This window comes from Myotis daubentonii, chromosome 3, assembly GCF_963259705.1.
Source record: "Myotis daubentonii chromosome 3, mMyoDau2.1, whole genome shotgun sequence".
Lineage (NCBI taxonomy): Eukaryota > Metazoa > Chordata > Mammalia > Chiroptera > Vespertilionidae > Myotis > Myotis daubentonii.
Window position 1 is genome coordinate 124759376 of NC_081842.1, and position 16191 is coordinate 124775566.

The 16191-nt window shown below is 43.0% G+C and overlaps 1 pseudogene; it reads right to left on the minus strand.

Annotated features, from left to right (window-relative positions):
• Positions 1-73: 73 nt before the first annotated feature.
• LOC132229701 (phosphatidylinositol 3-kinase regulatory subunit beta-like) lies at positions 74-7439 on the minus strand (annotated as a pseudogene).
• Between the last annotated feature and the right edge of the window lie 8752 nt (positions 7440-16191).

Consider the following 16191-nt stretch of genomic DNA (forward strand, 5'->3'; position numbering starts at 1 on the left):
ATTTTCTCTTGATCATGTTCCCAAATAACTAGACCAAGTTTTACCATCTTTTAGAGTTTATTTCTGTACTGAATCATGACTCTTTTAATCCTGAGAGTTTCTGTTCTTCATAAAGCAGCAGAAAAAGGACAATAGCTGAATAGCCTATGAATATAAGCTGTATAGTTTAAAGATAACAACTTTGACTTAATATACGTCATAGCCTTAGAATCTAGCACAGTGCCTGGTCTCGAGCTGGGAATCATTATGTTTTCTAATTCTTTGAAATGTTGTCATTCAGTTTATGTTGGAGATAGGGAGGGGCAGACTTGTCACCAATATTACTATGTGTAATTCATCTGTTTATTCCCATTGTTAGTAACAGTTCCTCAAATATAAGAGGATCTCTATAAATGCTTATCGTACTAAACTTAACTGATTTAAACCATATGATTTCTTCCTATTAGGGTAAGTTTTTCTTGAGAAACATTTTTATTAGTTTTCATATCATAGAAATTTGGATCTGCTAACTACCTCATAACCACAATTATTATTTTATTACTCTTTTATTCCTTTGGGTTTCTTGTTCATGGTACACAATGCTCTCTAGTGTGACAGATCTTGGCATTAGTAATTCCAAACCTCAACACTCTCTCATCATCTAGTCCCATGCAATTACATGAGTATTTGAGATTCTGGCTTAGGAAAGTCGATATAAGTGAAGCAAACAAGGTGGAAATGAACAGAGTGACATCTGGAGTAGAGCACAGCCAGGATTCATATCTAGCCTTTCTCCAGCTGGCCTCCTCCCTCCTTAATCATCACCCTTCTCTAAGTCAGCACATGAAGGATCCTAGGACTATTCACATGGGTTGTTAGAGTCTGTCCCCAGTTAACCTCCAGCCCCATCCAGGTAGGCAACACCAAGTCATATGCATTGGTCATTTCCCCAAGCACTATGGTTAAGGCTAAGCTTGGGTCTGATTTTGTATTTCCTGAAAAATGATGCCATGTGTAAACTTTTAAATAATCTTTTAAAATTTCTTTTTTTAAAATTTTCTACACAAAGTTTACAAACAATAAATTTAGATTGACCAAGACCCATTTAATTAAATTAAAGATAGAAGGAAAATGAGAATACTAGTTATCCAGGTGGTAGAATGTTTCAGTTTATGCACACTGTTTCCTGACTCTCTAAGATAGACTTTATGATTTTAATCAAAAGTATAAGCTTTCAGGATAATGCTAAGAGATGGTCCATTGAACTTCATTCTTAAAATATAAAAGACATTCATCATTCTACAATCCTTGCATTGTAAAATTTTATGTTTCAACTATAATTTTCAATCCCCCAAACTTTTGGCTACACTTCCACATTTTCTCAATAATGACTTCTCTTATTTGGCTAGTCATGTTAAATTTAGAAAGAGCTGGGGCACTGATAGCCTCTGCCCCAATTCTTCCTCTATTAGGTCCTTTCTGATGCTATCTTGGGCTTCTTTCATCATGTTGTGTATCTCCCCATCCCTGTGTTCCACGTTCTTAAGCAATTATTTATTTGGATATCCACCCAGGCAGATCCATCAGATCTTTTAAGTCAACTCACCTAAATCTAGAATCTAGACCCGTGGTTGGCAAACTGCGGCTCGTGAGCCACATGCGGCTCTTTGGCCCCTTGAGTGTGGCTCTTCCTAAGCCTTAGGAGTACCCTAATTAAGTTAATAACAATTTACCTACCTATATAGTTTAAGTTTAAAAAATTTGGCTCTCAAAAGAAATTTCAATCGTTGTACTATGGATATTTGGCTCTGTTGACTAATGAGTTTGCCGACCACTGATCTAGACCATTGGCTGCATAAGACGGGTCTTCTATTCCTGCATTAACAGGAGAGTGGATATTGTTAAGATACTTGTTGAGATGCCTCACTCTGTGTGAATGTTTTTTAAGTGGGAGGTAGAAGCGCTCCTTGTTCATAAAGAGCTATGGTTTCTGTGAAGAGAGAGGCCAAGCTTCCCCTTTCTCTCCTACACCTACCATTCTTGTGTGTGTGTGTGTGTGTGTGTGTGTGTGTGTGTGTGTGTGTGTGTTACACAATGGTTACATAGAGCAGGAAGAAATCAGGTAGAAAAATAGTTTGAAGATTTTCAGGTTTCACCAGTGAATAAACCACAGAAGAATATTTCAGGAATTATTATTGCAGCAGAGAGTGAGTGGTGGAAATATGATGTGGAGCTTCTATCTGATATGTGGACATAGAAGGTATATTCTGTTCTCTGCTTACCTCCCCCTTCCTGACTCTCATGGGTCCTCCTGCCCCACACTCAAAGTTACCTTCATGCCAAAATAGTCTCATGTTGGACCTTTAATATACCTTTTCCTCTGATTACTCCTACATTTTGCCTGGCTAGTCCTATTCATCCTTCAAGTCTCAGCTTAGGTATGTCACTCCAGTGGGAAGCCTTCCTTTAACTTCCACAATTGGGTCAGGAGACCCTCCTGCGTGTCCCCTCAGTGCTCTGTGCTTACCTCTACCTTTTCTTTGGCATATCATCTTGAAGAAGAAGTTCTTTGTTCTCTCTCTCTCTCTCTCTCACACACACACACACACACACACATTCAGATGATTACACTGAGACACACATATACTCTGGACAGATATGTCTATTTAGACACACACAAGCCAGCATACACATACACACAGGCTGTGAACACCTTCAGGGGAAATATTGCTTCTAGTGCTATATAACCAGGATCCTTGCTTGGAGTAAGTAATCAATAAATCACTTGGATAGATGTTAAGTGAGAAATGAGGTGCCAGAAATATGCACCTCTTATGGTCAACTGTTATTAAACATTTAATCACAAATTTTTCCATCCATTCTGATTCTAATTGAGAGTCCAGTGATCATAACTTGGACTTTGAAGCCAAATTTCTTCTCCCCAGTACACCAAATCAGACAATGTTGAAACCTCTTTGACCAGATAGCTGTCAAAAGCAAGGTAATTTTATCCTCTGATTTGTTCCTATCAAAGACTCTAACAAACAAACAAACACCAACAGTTCCCATTCCTGAACAAACATTACTTCTATTGATAGGAGTCCACAAGATCATAGGCAAGTCAGCATTTACCAACAAGTGAAGCAAGTTACTGCTAACTGTCCAAAATCAACCCACGATATTGATAAAACACCCTATCTAATAATAGACAAACATGGTAATTAACCATACCTCCACTAAGCTCCCCATTGGCTAATCAGGGTGATATGCAAATTAACTGCCATCCAAGATGGTGACTGGCAGCCAGGCAACTGAAGCAAACATGAGGCTTGGTTGCCCCGGCAATGGAGGAAGCCAATGTTCCCCACCTGCACGGCCCAGCTCTGAGCTGCACTCTAAGCAACAATGTTGCAATTATAGAAGCTAAACAAACCCAGAAACCTGCTTTCAGCCAGCCAGCCTCGGAGCTGGAGTCACAACAAAATTTCAATTACAGAAGGTAAATAAATCCCAGAATAAAAAAAAAGAAAGAAAGAAAGAAAAGAGAGACTGGGAGCTTCAGTTGCAGGCTTGGCTCACCTGAAAACAGCCCTCAGCCCCTCATCCAGGCTGGCCAGTCACCCCAGTGGGGACCCCCACCCTGAGGGGGTACAGGAAGCCTGAAAACAGCCCTCAGCCCCTCATCCAGGCTGGCCAGGCACCCCAGTGGGGACCCCCACCCTGAGGGGGTACAGGAAGCCTGAAAACAGCCCTCAGCCCCTCATCCAGGCTGGCCAGGCACCCCAGTGGGGACCCCCACCCTGAGGGGGTACAGGCAGCCTGAAAACAGCCATCAGCCCCTCACTCACACTGGCCAGGCACCCAAGTGGGACCCCCTCCCTGATCTGGGACACCATTCAGGGCAAAACAGCCGGCTCCACCCATGCACCAGGCCTCTGTCCTATATAGTAAAAGGGTAATATGCAAACTGACCCCTAACAGCAGAAAGGCTGGGAATGACTGGGCACTATGACGCACACTGACCACCAGGGGGTAGATGCTCAATGCAGGACCTGCCTTCTGGTGGTCAGTGCGCTCCCACATGGAGGAGCTCTGCTCAGCCACAAGCCAGGCTGATGGCTGCCAGTACAGCGGTGGTGGTGGGAGCCTCTCCTGCCTCCTCAGCAGCATTAAGGATGTCCGACTGCAGCTTAGGTCTGCTCCCTGCTGGCAAGTGGACATCCCCCGATGGCTGCCGGTTTGCCAGAGGGATGTCTGATTGCCAGCTTAGGCCCAATCCCCTGGGGAGCAGGCCTCAGCCAGCAGATGGTCATCTCCCGAGGGGTCCCAGACTGTGAGAGGGCACAGGCGGGGCTGAGGGACCTCCCCCCACCCCGGGTGCACAAATTTTTGTGCACCGGGCCTCTAGTATATATATAAAATGTCATGAACCACACACAATAACAAGGACTGAGAAATCTCAACCTCATGAAAGATATATATGTAATTATATATATCACTAGAGGCCCGGTGCATGAAATTCGTGGGGGGAGGGGTCCCTCAGCCCGGCCTGCACCCTCTCACAATCTGGGAGCCCTTGTGGGATGTCCAACTGCCGCTTTAAGCCTGATCCCAAACCAGCACCTGGACATCCTTCTTGCAACCCAGGACTGCTAGCTCCTAACCGCTTGCCTGCCTGCCTGCCTGATCACCCCTAACCATTTTGCCTGCCTTCTTGATCACCACTAACCACCTCTGCTTGACTGCCTGATGCCCCTCTTTCCTGCCTGCTTAATTGCTCCTAACTGCTCGCCTGATTGCTCCTAACTGTCTCTACCTCAGCCCCCACACCCAGGACCCAGGCTTCCCTCCTCTGGCCAGCCACAGGCAACCAGGACTCAGGCTTCCCTCCCTCTGGCCAGCTGCAGGCACCTGGGACCCCGGCCGGCTTCACCTGGGCTGGCCGCAGGCACCTAGAACCCCAGGCGACTTCACCCAGGCAGCCACCTGAGACCCTGGGCGGCTTCGTCCGGGCTGGCTGAAGGCACCCAGGACCCCAGGCAGATTTGTCTGGGCCCCAACTTTGTCAGGAAGGATGTCCGGAATAACATCCAGAAGATGTCTGGTCTATCCAGCTTAATTAGCATATTACCCTTTTATTAGTATAGACTAGAGGCCCCTTGCATGAAATTCGTGCACGGAGGTGGGGGGTCCATCTGCCCGGCCTGCACCCTCTCGCAATCCAGGACCTTTTGGGGGATGTCCGACTGCCGGGTTAGGCCCGATCCCACAGATCAGGCCTAAACCGGCAGTCAGACATCCCTCTCACAATCTGGGACTGCTGGCTCCTAACTGCTTGTCTGCCTGCCCAATTGCCCCTAAAACTCAAGCTTCTTCTCTTTCTATTATTAATATTTATATTTCTTCTGTATTTTTTGTTTTAAAAGTCAAGCTTCTTAAGAACATGAGGCATTTAACATTATTCCGTATTCCTTACAGAGAGCTAAGAATGGTAAACAAAGCAAATACTTAATACTTGTGGGCTTCTTTACAAACACTTTCCAACCAAGAATGTTTTAATAGGTGGTTTCCAAAAACTTGAACTGGAAAATCTAAAAGTAGAGTGCTCAGATTTCAGGCATCAGATGCTATTAGCAGGATTTATATCCCAATTAAACTCTAATTCTTAGCTCTCAATAGTCTGGACAAACTGCCCTTTGCTGTCCCCCAAATTTCTTATTCGTCACTTTCCCATTTCCTTTTTATTTATTTTTTTTTAGTTCAATGTTTTATATCCACATCAGTTTCAACGTACCATACAAAATCCACCTGCCAGCCTAGCCAGGCAGGCAGAAGGGGAGTCCATGGCAGTATAGAAAACCAGGATTCTTGTCCCAAAAGAGGAGAAAATGGGTTTTCAGTCAAGGAAACAAAATCAGAACCCAACATGATCAAGGAGAAGCCTTGAAACTGCATCAAGTGGAGGTGCTGTGGGCAGCAGTGCATCTTGGCTGGCCCAGCAGTGCCTGCAGCAGTCTTGGTTCCTGGGAAGCCTGGGGTCAGGTAAGGCCCAGCTCTTGAGGTTATTTTTAATAATTTTGCTTTTTGGGGAGGAGGGCTTCTGTGCAGCAGCTCCATGTGGGGGTAACCAGTGCAGGTATCACTTCAGGATTTGGAGGAGAAGTTGGGTCTGTGGGGTGGAACCTGTGGGACCTGTCCGGCCCCAAATGTCACAGCTGTTCTTGGAAGTGGCCCAGCGAAGTTCCTTCCCACCTTCTTCCTGCCCTCACCCCAAGTATATGGCTTAAAAATCAGGGCACCAGGCTGAGGCTGAACACCCCAGGGGCAGGTACACCAATTTGTGAACATGGAAGGTACAGAAAGGGGGAGCTTGGGGGAACTGTAGGAACAGGTGGGGGCAGCCAGAGCCAGGTGAGGGCAGTGCCCATGGGGAAAGGGGGCATGGGGTGGAGGAGGTATGCTCCTCTAAAAGAGACTTAGAGATACAGAGAATAAGAGAGACAGAGAAGACAGAGATGGGGATAGAAAGAGTGACAGGAAGAGAGACTCAGAGAAAGCAAGAGAGAGATTGAGACAGAGGAAGATTCACAAAGGGGAGGCTGGGCTCGCATGGGGTGTTCCAGTGTGATGGTAAGTGTGTCGTTGTGTTGCACGAGGGAGGTGTGCTGGTAATGCAGCACCAGCTCCTTCAGAGACCCATACAGGCTGTAAGGCTCCGCAAAACCCAAGCCAGTGGCCGAGCGTAGATGACACAGTGCTTGGTATCGCTGTCCACCACCACAGAGCAGCGGGAGGTACCATCCTGCTTGCTGTTCAGCATTTCCTCAGCCTGCGTGCGGTTGATCTTGCCCACATACCAGGTTCCTTCCTCAAGGTGGGGGAGGTCATCCTCATCCTCCATCAGTGCATACTGGTCTTCAGTCTCATTTTTGATTCCCAACCACTCATTGATTTTCTTCTGCCAGGCGCCTTTCTGGGTGAGCCATACCAGGTACTGATCTCGGATCTTGCATAGCTGCATGAGGTCTGGCTTCAGGCTATTCATGCGCTTATCTCCAAGGCCTGTGACCGCAGCTCCTGTTCCAGCTTCCTGCAGCCCTCATGGATCTCAGCAATGCGAGACTTGAGCCGTTCTGAGTTCAGCAGGATCCTCTGCATCTCTTGTTCATTGCCCCCACACTGAAAGTGCTCCAGATACTCCTTGCTGCACTTCTCTTGAGTCTGGCCCTGCTCTTCAAAGATCTTGATGGTTTCATTGAAGACTTCAATTGTGGTGCGCTTCATCTGCAGTTCCTGGGGGGGTGTGTGTACTCCTCCTAGAGCTGGTCATACTCACAGCTCTTGTCCTCCACTTCAAACCAAGGTAACAAACAAATAATTTCCCGCCAGAAGTCACGTCCAAATACTGCGAGACTGAGGACTATAGGGTTGACTATGTACATGCTCAGTAACAGGCTCATGTTCTAGTCTTAGGTGGCCCAGGCATCCTCCACAATCCCACAATCCTCTGGTCGCATACTTCTGGTTTTCCTAGCTCCTCCTTAAGTGGTCTTTCCTTCAGTCACGTGCAATGTCCAGGACCTCTGGTTGGAGAGGATTTTCCTGTTCTTTGACATTGGAAATATTGGAATCAGTGTACTGCCGCTGCCATGAACATGTCGGTCCCAAGTGCACTCATGAAACAACCGCCCATTCAGTCCACTGCTGGCGAAATCCTGGTTTGCAATGAGAAAGGTACTGTGCTGAGCTGTTTTCCAATTGGATCTTCCTCTTCCTTCCCCAGCACACTCCAAACCTACCCTGGGCCGACCGCCCCAAACCCGCAGACCCTTAAGACCTTCCCCCTATTTCTTTGACTGTCCCCCATCAATCTCGCACCCTATCACATTGTCTAGGTGTGTCCCTAACCGCTACCTGTTCGGTCGTCCATCCGGTTGTTCAGGACGTTTAGGAAGGGCTCTTTATATAATAGGACCAGTGGCCCGCTGCATGAAATTCATGTACATTAAAAGGGAATTAATTTGTCCCAGCTGGTTTGGCTCAGTGGATAGAGTGTCGGCCTGGGGACTGAAGGGTCCCAGGTCCGATTCCAGTCCAGGGCACATGCCTGCATTGTGGGCTTGATCCCCAGTGGGGAGCGGGCAGGAGGCAGCCGACCAAAGATTCTCTCTCATCATTGATGTTTCTTTCTCTCTCTCTGTCTCTCTCTCTCTTCCCCTTCCTCTCTGAAATCAATAAAAATATTTTTAAAAAGGGAATTAATTAGAGAAAATATTTTAATATTGCTACTTGCCCTTTCTCTATAATAGAAGTATCAGAGATGAAAGGAAATTAGTAAAATGTATATGAAAATAATATATAAATTTATTAATAAATAAACAGTAACAAAATGATATAACAACAACAGAGGCATGATATAAAAACAAAAACATGGACCGAAACCAGTTTGGCTCAGTGGATAGAGTGTCGGCCTGCGGACTGAAAGGTCCCAGGTTCGATTCCGGTCAAGGGCATGTACCTGGGTTGTGGGCATATCCCCAGTGGGAGATGTGCAGGAGGCAGCTGATGGATGTTTCTCTCTCATCTATGTTTCTAACTCTCTATCTCTCTCCCTTCCTCTCTGTAAAAAAATCAATAAAATATATTTAAAAAAAAAAACATGGTATGAAAACAACAAAAACATGATATAAAAAAACAAAAATATGATATAAAAACAACAGTGATGCAAACAATGACTGATAAAATGATTCAACTTATTCTAATATCTCCCTGTACACCACATTAAGAGTGAGAACACTTTTAGAATGCTTGACTAATTTCCCTTGTGATGAGGTACTTAGAACTTTAATGTCACATGCTCTTCGAACTCGAGAGAAAGCAACATATAACTGACCATGTGCGAAAACGGGTTCAGGTAGGAATATTCTTACTCTGTCTAGAGTTTGTCCTTGTGATTTATTAATAGTCATCGCAAATGCTGGCATCATGGGAAACTGTTGTCAAATTAATTTAAATGGGAGGCCAGTGTCAGATGGGGGCAAATCAATTCTTGGAATCAGAACAACCTCTCCCTCTGCAGATCCTGTTAATACTTCAGCTTCGATAATGTTAGGTCATAATCTTTTGATAATAAATCTGGTACCATTACAAAGACCCCATTTACTATTAAGATTTCTCAATAGCATGATGATTGCACCCACTTTCAATTTTAATTTATGACACGGCATTCCCAAAGGAGTAATACTATTAAGAAATTTGATGGAACTTACAGAAAGAGAGACTAAAAAAACAATCCCATTTACCATTCCTCAAAAAAAATTAAGCTACCTAGGAATAAACTTAACAAAAGAGGTAAAAGACCTCTATGCAGAAAACTACAGGACGTTGAAAAAAGAGATAGAGGAAGACATAAACAGATGGAAGAACATACCATGTTCTTGGGTTGGTAGAATCAACATCATTAAAATGTCCATACTACCCAAAGCAATCTATAAAGTCAATGCACTTCCCATTAAAATACCAACGGCATACTTCACAGATCTAGAACGAACTCTCCAAAAATTCATCTGGAATAAAAAAAGAGCCCGAATAGCTGCAGTGATCCTGAGAAAGAACAAAGTAGGTGGGATCTCAATACCAGATATCAAGCTGTATTACAAAGCCACTGTTCTCAAAATTGCCTGGTACTGACACAAGAACAGACATATAGATCAATGGAATAGAATAGAGAGCCCAGAAATCGGCCCAAACCAATATGCTCAATTAATATTTGACAAAGGAGGCAAGAACATACAATGGAGTCAAGATAGTCTCTTCAATAAACGGTGCTGGGAAAATTGGACAGATACATGCAAAAAAATGAAACTAGACCACCAACTCACACCATACACAAAAATAAACTCAAAATGGATAAAGGACTTAAATGTATGACGGGAAGCCATAAAAATACTAGAAGAATCCAAAGGCAACAAAATCTCAGACATATGCCGAAGCAATTTCTTCACCGATACAGCTCCTAGGGCATTGGAAACTAAAGAGAAAATAAACAAATGGGACTACATCAAAATAAAAAGCTTCTGCACAGCAAAAGAAACCATCAACAAAACAACAAGAAAGCCCACTGCATGGGAGAACATATTTGCCAATGTTATCACTGATAAGGGTTTAATCTCCAACATTTATAGAGAACTCATACAACTTAACAAAAGGAAGATAAACAATCCAATCAAAAAAGGGGCAAAGGACCTAAATAGACACCTTTCAAAAGAGGACATTCAGAAAGCCAAGAGACATATGAAAACATGCTCAAAGTCACTAATCATCTGAGAAATGCAAATCAAAACAACAATGAGGTACCATCTCACACCTGTCAGAATAGCTATCATCAACAAATCAACAAACGACAAGTGCTGGAGAGGATGTGGAGAAAAAGGAACACTTGTGCACTGCTGGTGGGAATGCAGACTGGTGCAGCCACTATGGAAGACAGTATGGAGTTTCCTCAAAAAACTGAAAATGGAACTCCCATTTGACCCAGTGATCCCACTTCTAGGAATATATCCCAAGAAAACAGAAACACCAATCAGAAAGGATATATGCACCCCTATGTTCATAGCAGCACAATTCACCATAGCTAAGATCTGGAAACAGCCTAAATGCCCATCAGTAGATGAATGGATTAGAAAGCTGTGGTACATCTACACAATGGAATACTATGCTGCTGTAAAAAAAAAAAAAAAAGGAATTCTTACCATTTGCAACGTCATGGATGGAACTGGAGAGCATTATGCTAAGTGAAATAAGCCAGTCAATGAAGGAAAAATACCACATGATCTCACTCATTTGTGGATAATAAAGACCATTATAAACTTATGAACAAAAATAGATACAGAGGCAGAACAGCCTCGAACAGACTGTCAAACTACAGCAGGAAGGCCGGGGAGGGTTGGGGGGGCAGGAGGGGAGGGTAAGAGATCAACCAAAAGACTTGTATGCATGCATATAAGCATAACCAATGGACATAAGACACTGCGGGGTAGGAGAGGCCAGGGGATTGTCAAGGGCAGGAAAAAAAGGAGACATATGTAATACTCTTTGTAATGCTTTAAGCAATAAAACAATAAAAAAATAAATAAAATAAAAAAAATGCTAGGGTTCTTCACCAGACTTCTCCAAACTCACAACCAACTCTGTGGACCACCAAGCCAATTTTAGAAAAATACCTAAAATTAATGCCATATTTCTCTCAGTTCTTCTTTGGCTGATGGTCTCAGTCTTATGCTTGAGGCAATGAGGTTTAGTAGAAATCTCTAGATTTGGAAATGAATAGATCTTGGCTCCAATTCTGACTTCCCACTTCCTAGCTGAGTGACATTGGCAAGTTATTTAATTTCCATGCTAAAATAGTTACTCCTATTCAAGCCTCCGCAGCACTTTGTACAGATGGCTTCTAATGAATTTTGAGTATGCCGTACCATCACTCACTCTGATTAATCAAAAATGGGGACCAAATCCATTCTAATGTTCTCATACAGCATTTAATTAAGGATACTGTCAACCGAACTCCAAGAAACAGGATCAAATCAATCTGCAGACTTGACCTCTATCATACCCAAGGATCTTGGCCAAACCAGCTGGAAATACAAACAACAACAAAAAACACACAAAGAAACAAAACATCCCCCCAAACCAACAACCAAAAGCCATCAGTAAGCCATCAAGGTCTACCTTAGAAAGCCAAATGGTATTCTCTACTTTCTTTATTGGCCTTGTACCTGGCCTAGGTATTAATTCTGGTACACAGGATACATCGGCTATTGCATATTACCTTGGCCCACAAGGAAGTTGAGAACAATTCTATCATCCATAACTATACTGGCCAGTGAGTTGAGGGTCACCTGAATGTATTGCAGGGTATCACTGATGGCTTCAGCTAAAGTCAGGAACAAATTCCATAGCAACGTTTCTAGTAGAATGAGCCTTAAGACAGGGATAACCTCCTGTCGAGTGTGCATAAATGAGTCAGCACCCCTCCAGGAAGCTCCCCCTGTACCCAAGGATACCCTTGTTTTGGAGCAATCTCCACAGTTATCTGATGACTACTTGGTACATTCGTGATGCTTCCCTAAACACCTGAAAGTTGCTTAAGACCCTCCCTATGGTGCAAGGCACCATGTTTTCAGGGAGAAAGGCAAGTTTGTGCCTGGCTTCCACATGGGGATATCCTGGGAGCATATTTGATGCCCTGTTTACAATTGTTGGGGCCTCCCAAATGGCACCTACATCTCTCAGAAAATACAGGTTGATGGTCCCTAATGTGGCCTTATGGCCACCTGGTAGGCCTCAGAGCTCTCAGTTCACTTAGAATAATTGAAACCAGTCCTTATTTTGAAAATACTGCCTAATGGCAATTAGTTCAATCTGTCCAACATGCCTACACAACAAGCCAGGTGGCATTTGTCCTCCCCATAGGATGACTAATAGCTACAAGGGAGGTGGGAGGTTCTGGAAGTTGTGACAGGTTTTGCATGGAAGTACAGGAGCTGAAAGTACTGATTTTTCCAATAGACTTCTCAGTAGATTAAAGGAAATGGCTATCAAATTGTGATCAGAGTCACCTAGTGGGGATGGCAAAACCAGCAATCAGTCAAGTTTAGGGAGCTCACAACAGTTTGGGAGAGTTTTACTATGCCATTCTCCTCTGAGAGGAAGGCTCAAAGAATGACTCTTTTTTCAAATGTTATATCTACGGCCATGTCAAACCAACAAAAGAATCCAGGTGGCTAAACCAGAATTAAATGTGAATACTTAAAGCCTCCCTTTGGCTAAGGTGCCACCTGAAGGGTGTGGCAACCAGGTTGGCCTGGGGATGCTGTTAGGGCAAAGAAAACATACCCAGCACTAGTCAGGGCATCAGAATACTGAATTTTCAAAATAAATCTATACAACACTCCCCAACCCCTCATTCTGATCATTACTCAGTAAGCAACTATAATTAATTTTATGTCTTAACTTGACTGGAACACGAGACCCCCAAATATTTGGTTAAGCATTATTCTGGATATGTCTGAGAGTGTTTCCAGATGAGATTACCATTTGAATCAGTGTTCTCAGTAAAGCAGACTGCCCTCTGAGATGTTGGTGGGCTTTCATTCAATCTGTTGGAGGCCAGAATAGAGCAAAAGTCAGGGTAAGGTAGAATTCACTCTGCCTGTTTTCAAGCTAGGACATTAGTCTTCTGCCTCTGGACTAGAACTTACTCCTGGTTTGCAGGCCTTCTGACTCAGACTGGAATGATATCATTGGGTCTCCTGGTTCTCCAGCTTACAGAAGCAGATCATGGGACTTCTCCAACTCCATAATCATGAGCCCATTCCTTATAATACAGCTCTTTATATATGCACACACATACACTATTTTTTCTGTTTCTCCAGAGAACTCTAACATAGCCATCAAGAGGAAGTGATTGCTTTCAGTGGACAGCCATATTTAGTGACCAAACTGCCTTACTAAAATGTATTGACCAGGATGGGGTTGGAGAGGTAGGGTCAGAAATCTTCTGAGTACATTTTTTAAATAGGCTGTTCCAACAGTCAATAAAAAAAGAAAGAAAAGAAAAGGAAATTTGATGGCAAAATTTTCCTTTTCAGCATCATCTGTTGAATCAATGGAATCATCACTCAAATATATGTGAAAATCTCCATCGAGTATATCCAAAATTTCTTCATTTAATTTTTGAACATGCTCAGTTTTTGGACAAAGAATTGCATGTTTAGATATATTTTTAATATTATCTATACATATACTATTTCTAAATGTAGCTTCAATAATAGATCCATTACAAATCATTTCACAGGGGATTTCAGTAATATCCATTCTTAAGTGAAAACTGCTATTAAGTTTGCCATCTCCAAGTTTTACTAACCATTCACTATAAGCAGAATCCTCTGATCTCATATTTGTTGTAAGAGACAACTTTTTGAAACATCCCCAAACATTACAGTACTTTAAACTCATTTGTACTATGGCCGATCGTATAGCATGTGGTACAATACTGAGACCTAGTCGAAAATCCCCTCCAAGAAGGAGAATTTTTCCACCAAATACAACATTCAAATTCATAATTTCTCTTAGTAATCTGTCTATGGCGTTATAGCATGACTGGATGCCATGATGCATTCATCATTAATGAGAAGTTGGACCTTTTTAATAGTTTTAGGAACTTCACTGTTTATATCGAGACTAGAAATTGAAGTTTCATTTAATGGAATTGGTAATTTATATTGGGAATGAAAGGTTCTTCCACCATTAAGTAAATTTGCAGCAATTACTGTAGACGCTGTAGGTAAAACAGTACCACCACGACCTCTAATATAATGTATTAAAACTTTATAAAGATATGCCTCCATGCTCCAAGGGCTGGTTCCTGCCTCAAACCTCACCCTCACCGGAAACAGATCATGGAGGGTGCAGCCATTGCTAAGGTGACCCCTGCAGGACTGACTTCCTTCTGGTTGGTCAAGCCTTGGTCGTGACGGGTGTTACACTCAGGGTTTTTATATAAATAGATAATATATATTATATGTACTATATAATTTTAGCACAACATACATGTGTAGATAGATAGATGATGGATGGATAGACAGTTGGATAAATAGACAGATGGGTGGAATGTAGAACATATTAGGGGAAAACAGCCTGTTTTATTTCCTTTGATGTTGTTGATGATATGAGAAAATTTGCTGTACACTTGTGCTTTGGGTGAGGTTGTATGGAAGCTGTGGAGAGAAATCAGTAATTGGAAAGGTCAAGCAGCACATTTCAGGTCCTTTGGCAAGCTTACTTCATTCTGGGACGAATGGGTAGGAACAGCCAATTCAGGCAGGGGCTGGAGTAAGAAGAAATGAGCTGATCGCTCCCTTCCCCACCCAGTGGCCCCAGACTTCATCTCAAGAAACCTTTAGTGCCTCCCAGTGCTTTCTGAAAAAGGCATTGTGTTTCTTTTATTTTCCATACCCTCTAAGCCTGGGCCTTGGGATCCAGAACTCTGTGCAAGATAATGATGATGATAATATCACCCGAAATTTATATTGTACTCTGCAAAGCGTTTTCATACTACAAGTTTCACTTGGCCCATGTGTTTAAAGATAAGCTGCCTCCATGCCCCACACGAAGGCTGTGGCGGCCAATCCCCCCATCTTTACTGCACCTCCCACCTCCGAGGCCATTGTCCATGACAGTGACTCCCCTCTGCCATGCCTGGCCTTCCAAAGACAGTGTCCCAAAGACCCACACATTGAAGAGCTTTCTGAAGCTTATTTTCTTGCTCTAAAAGAAAGTTCTTTGTTTTTGATAGCTCAGAATTTCCCTTCAATGCTCATTTTTCTCTCTATAAGGTAAATCTGAGGATCCCTGCTCCTCCAAGTGTGATCTGGGGACCGGCAGCATCAGCATTGCTTGGAGTTTGGTGAAAATGCAGTCTCTAACTCCATTTGTGGGCTTACAGATATGGGACCTGCATTCTCACAAGGTCCCAGGGGACTCACGTGTTCACTAAAGCTTGGAAATCTCTGTTATAATGGTCCTACATACAAAAAGTGTTTCAAATACATTTTTTATATTTTCAAAGACATTTTTTGTATTTTGTTGATAAAAGAATTGTTGGTCATAATTATTCACCCCATAAATTTTGTTCGTTAACTTTGCTAGCTTACAGAGTACTGACATTTCAGATGCTTTGAAACTTGTAGTAAGTTGGGCAGAGGGTTTTTGCTATTGACTATCACCCACTTCTAATACTGTATTGATTCTGAAGCTCAGAATCAGTGACTGGGCCTGAGGGAGTGTCAAGAAGTGGGAGTATTAGGGGAAATTGTGGAGTGTTTTTGCATATTGTTTGGGACAAATACTTTAATTCCTGGGTGATATTGATAAATCTAGTGTTAATGTATTCAGAATAATAATATGCACTAAGAGAATGAAGCTTTGTTTACAGCAGATGGGAGATTAAATTATGATGGTCTCCTATATACACAGGTTTCACAGTACATCTACAAAGAGGAGGGGAGCCATTGTTTTATTTGTCAGGGTGCATTTAAACTTTACCAGAAGAATTAGAAAGGCGGCGCTTGAATATCAAGTATAACTGATAGAGTGGAAATTTACAATGGCGACGTTCCAGCGCTTGGTGGGGGAGCCACACAGAGTTGCCTC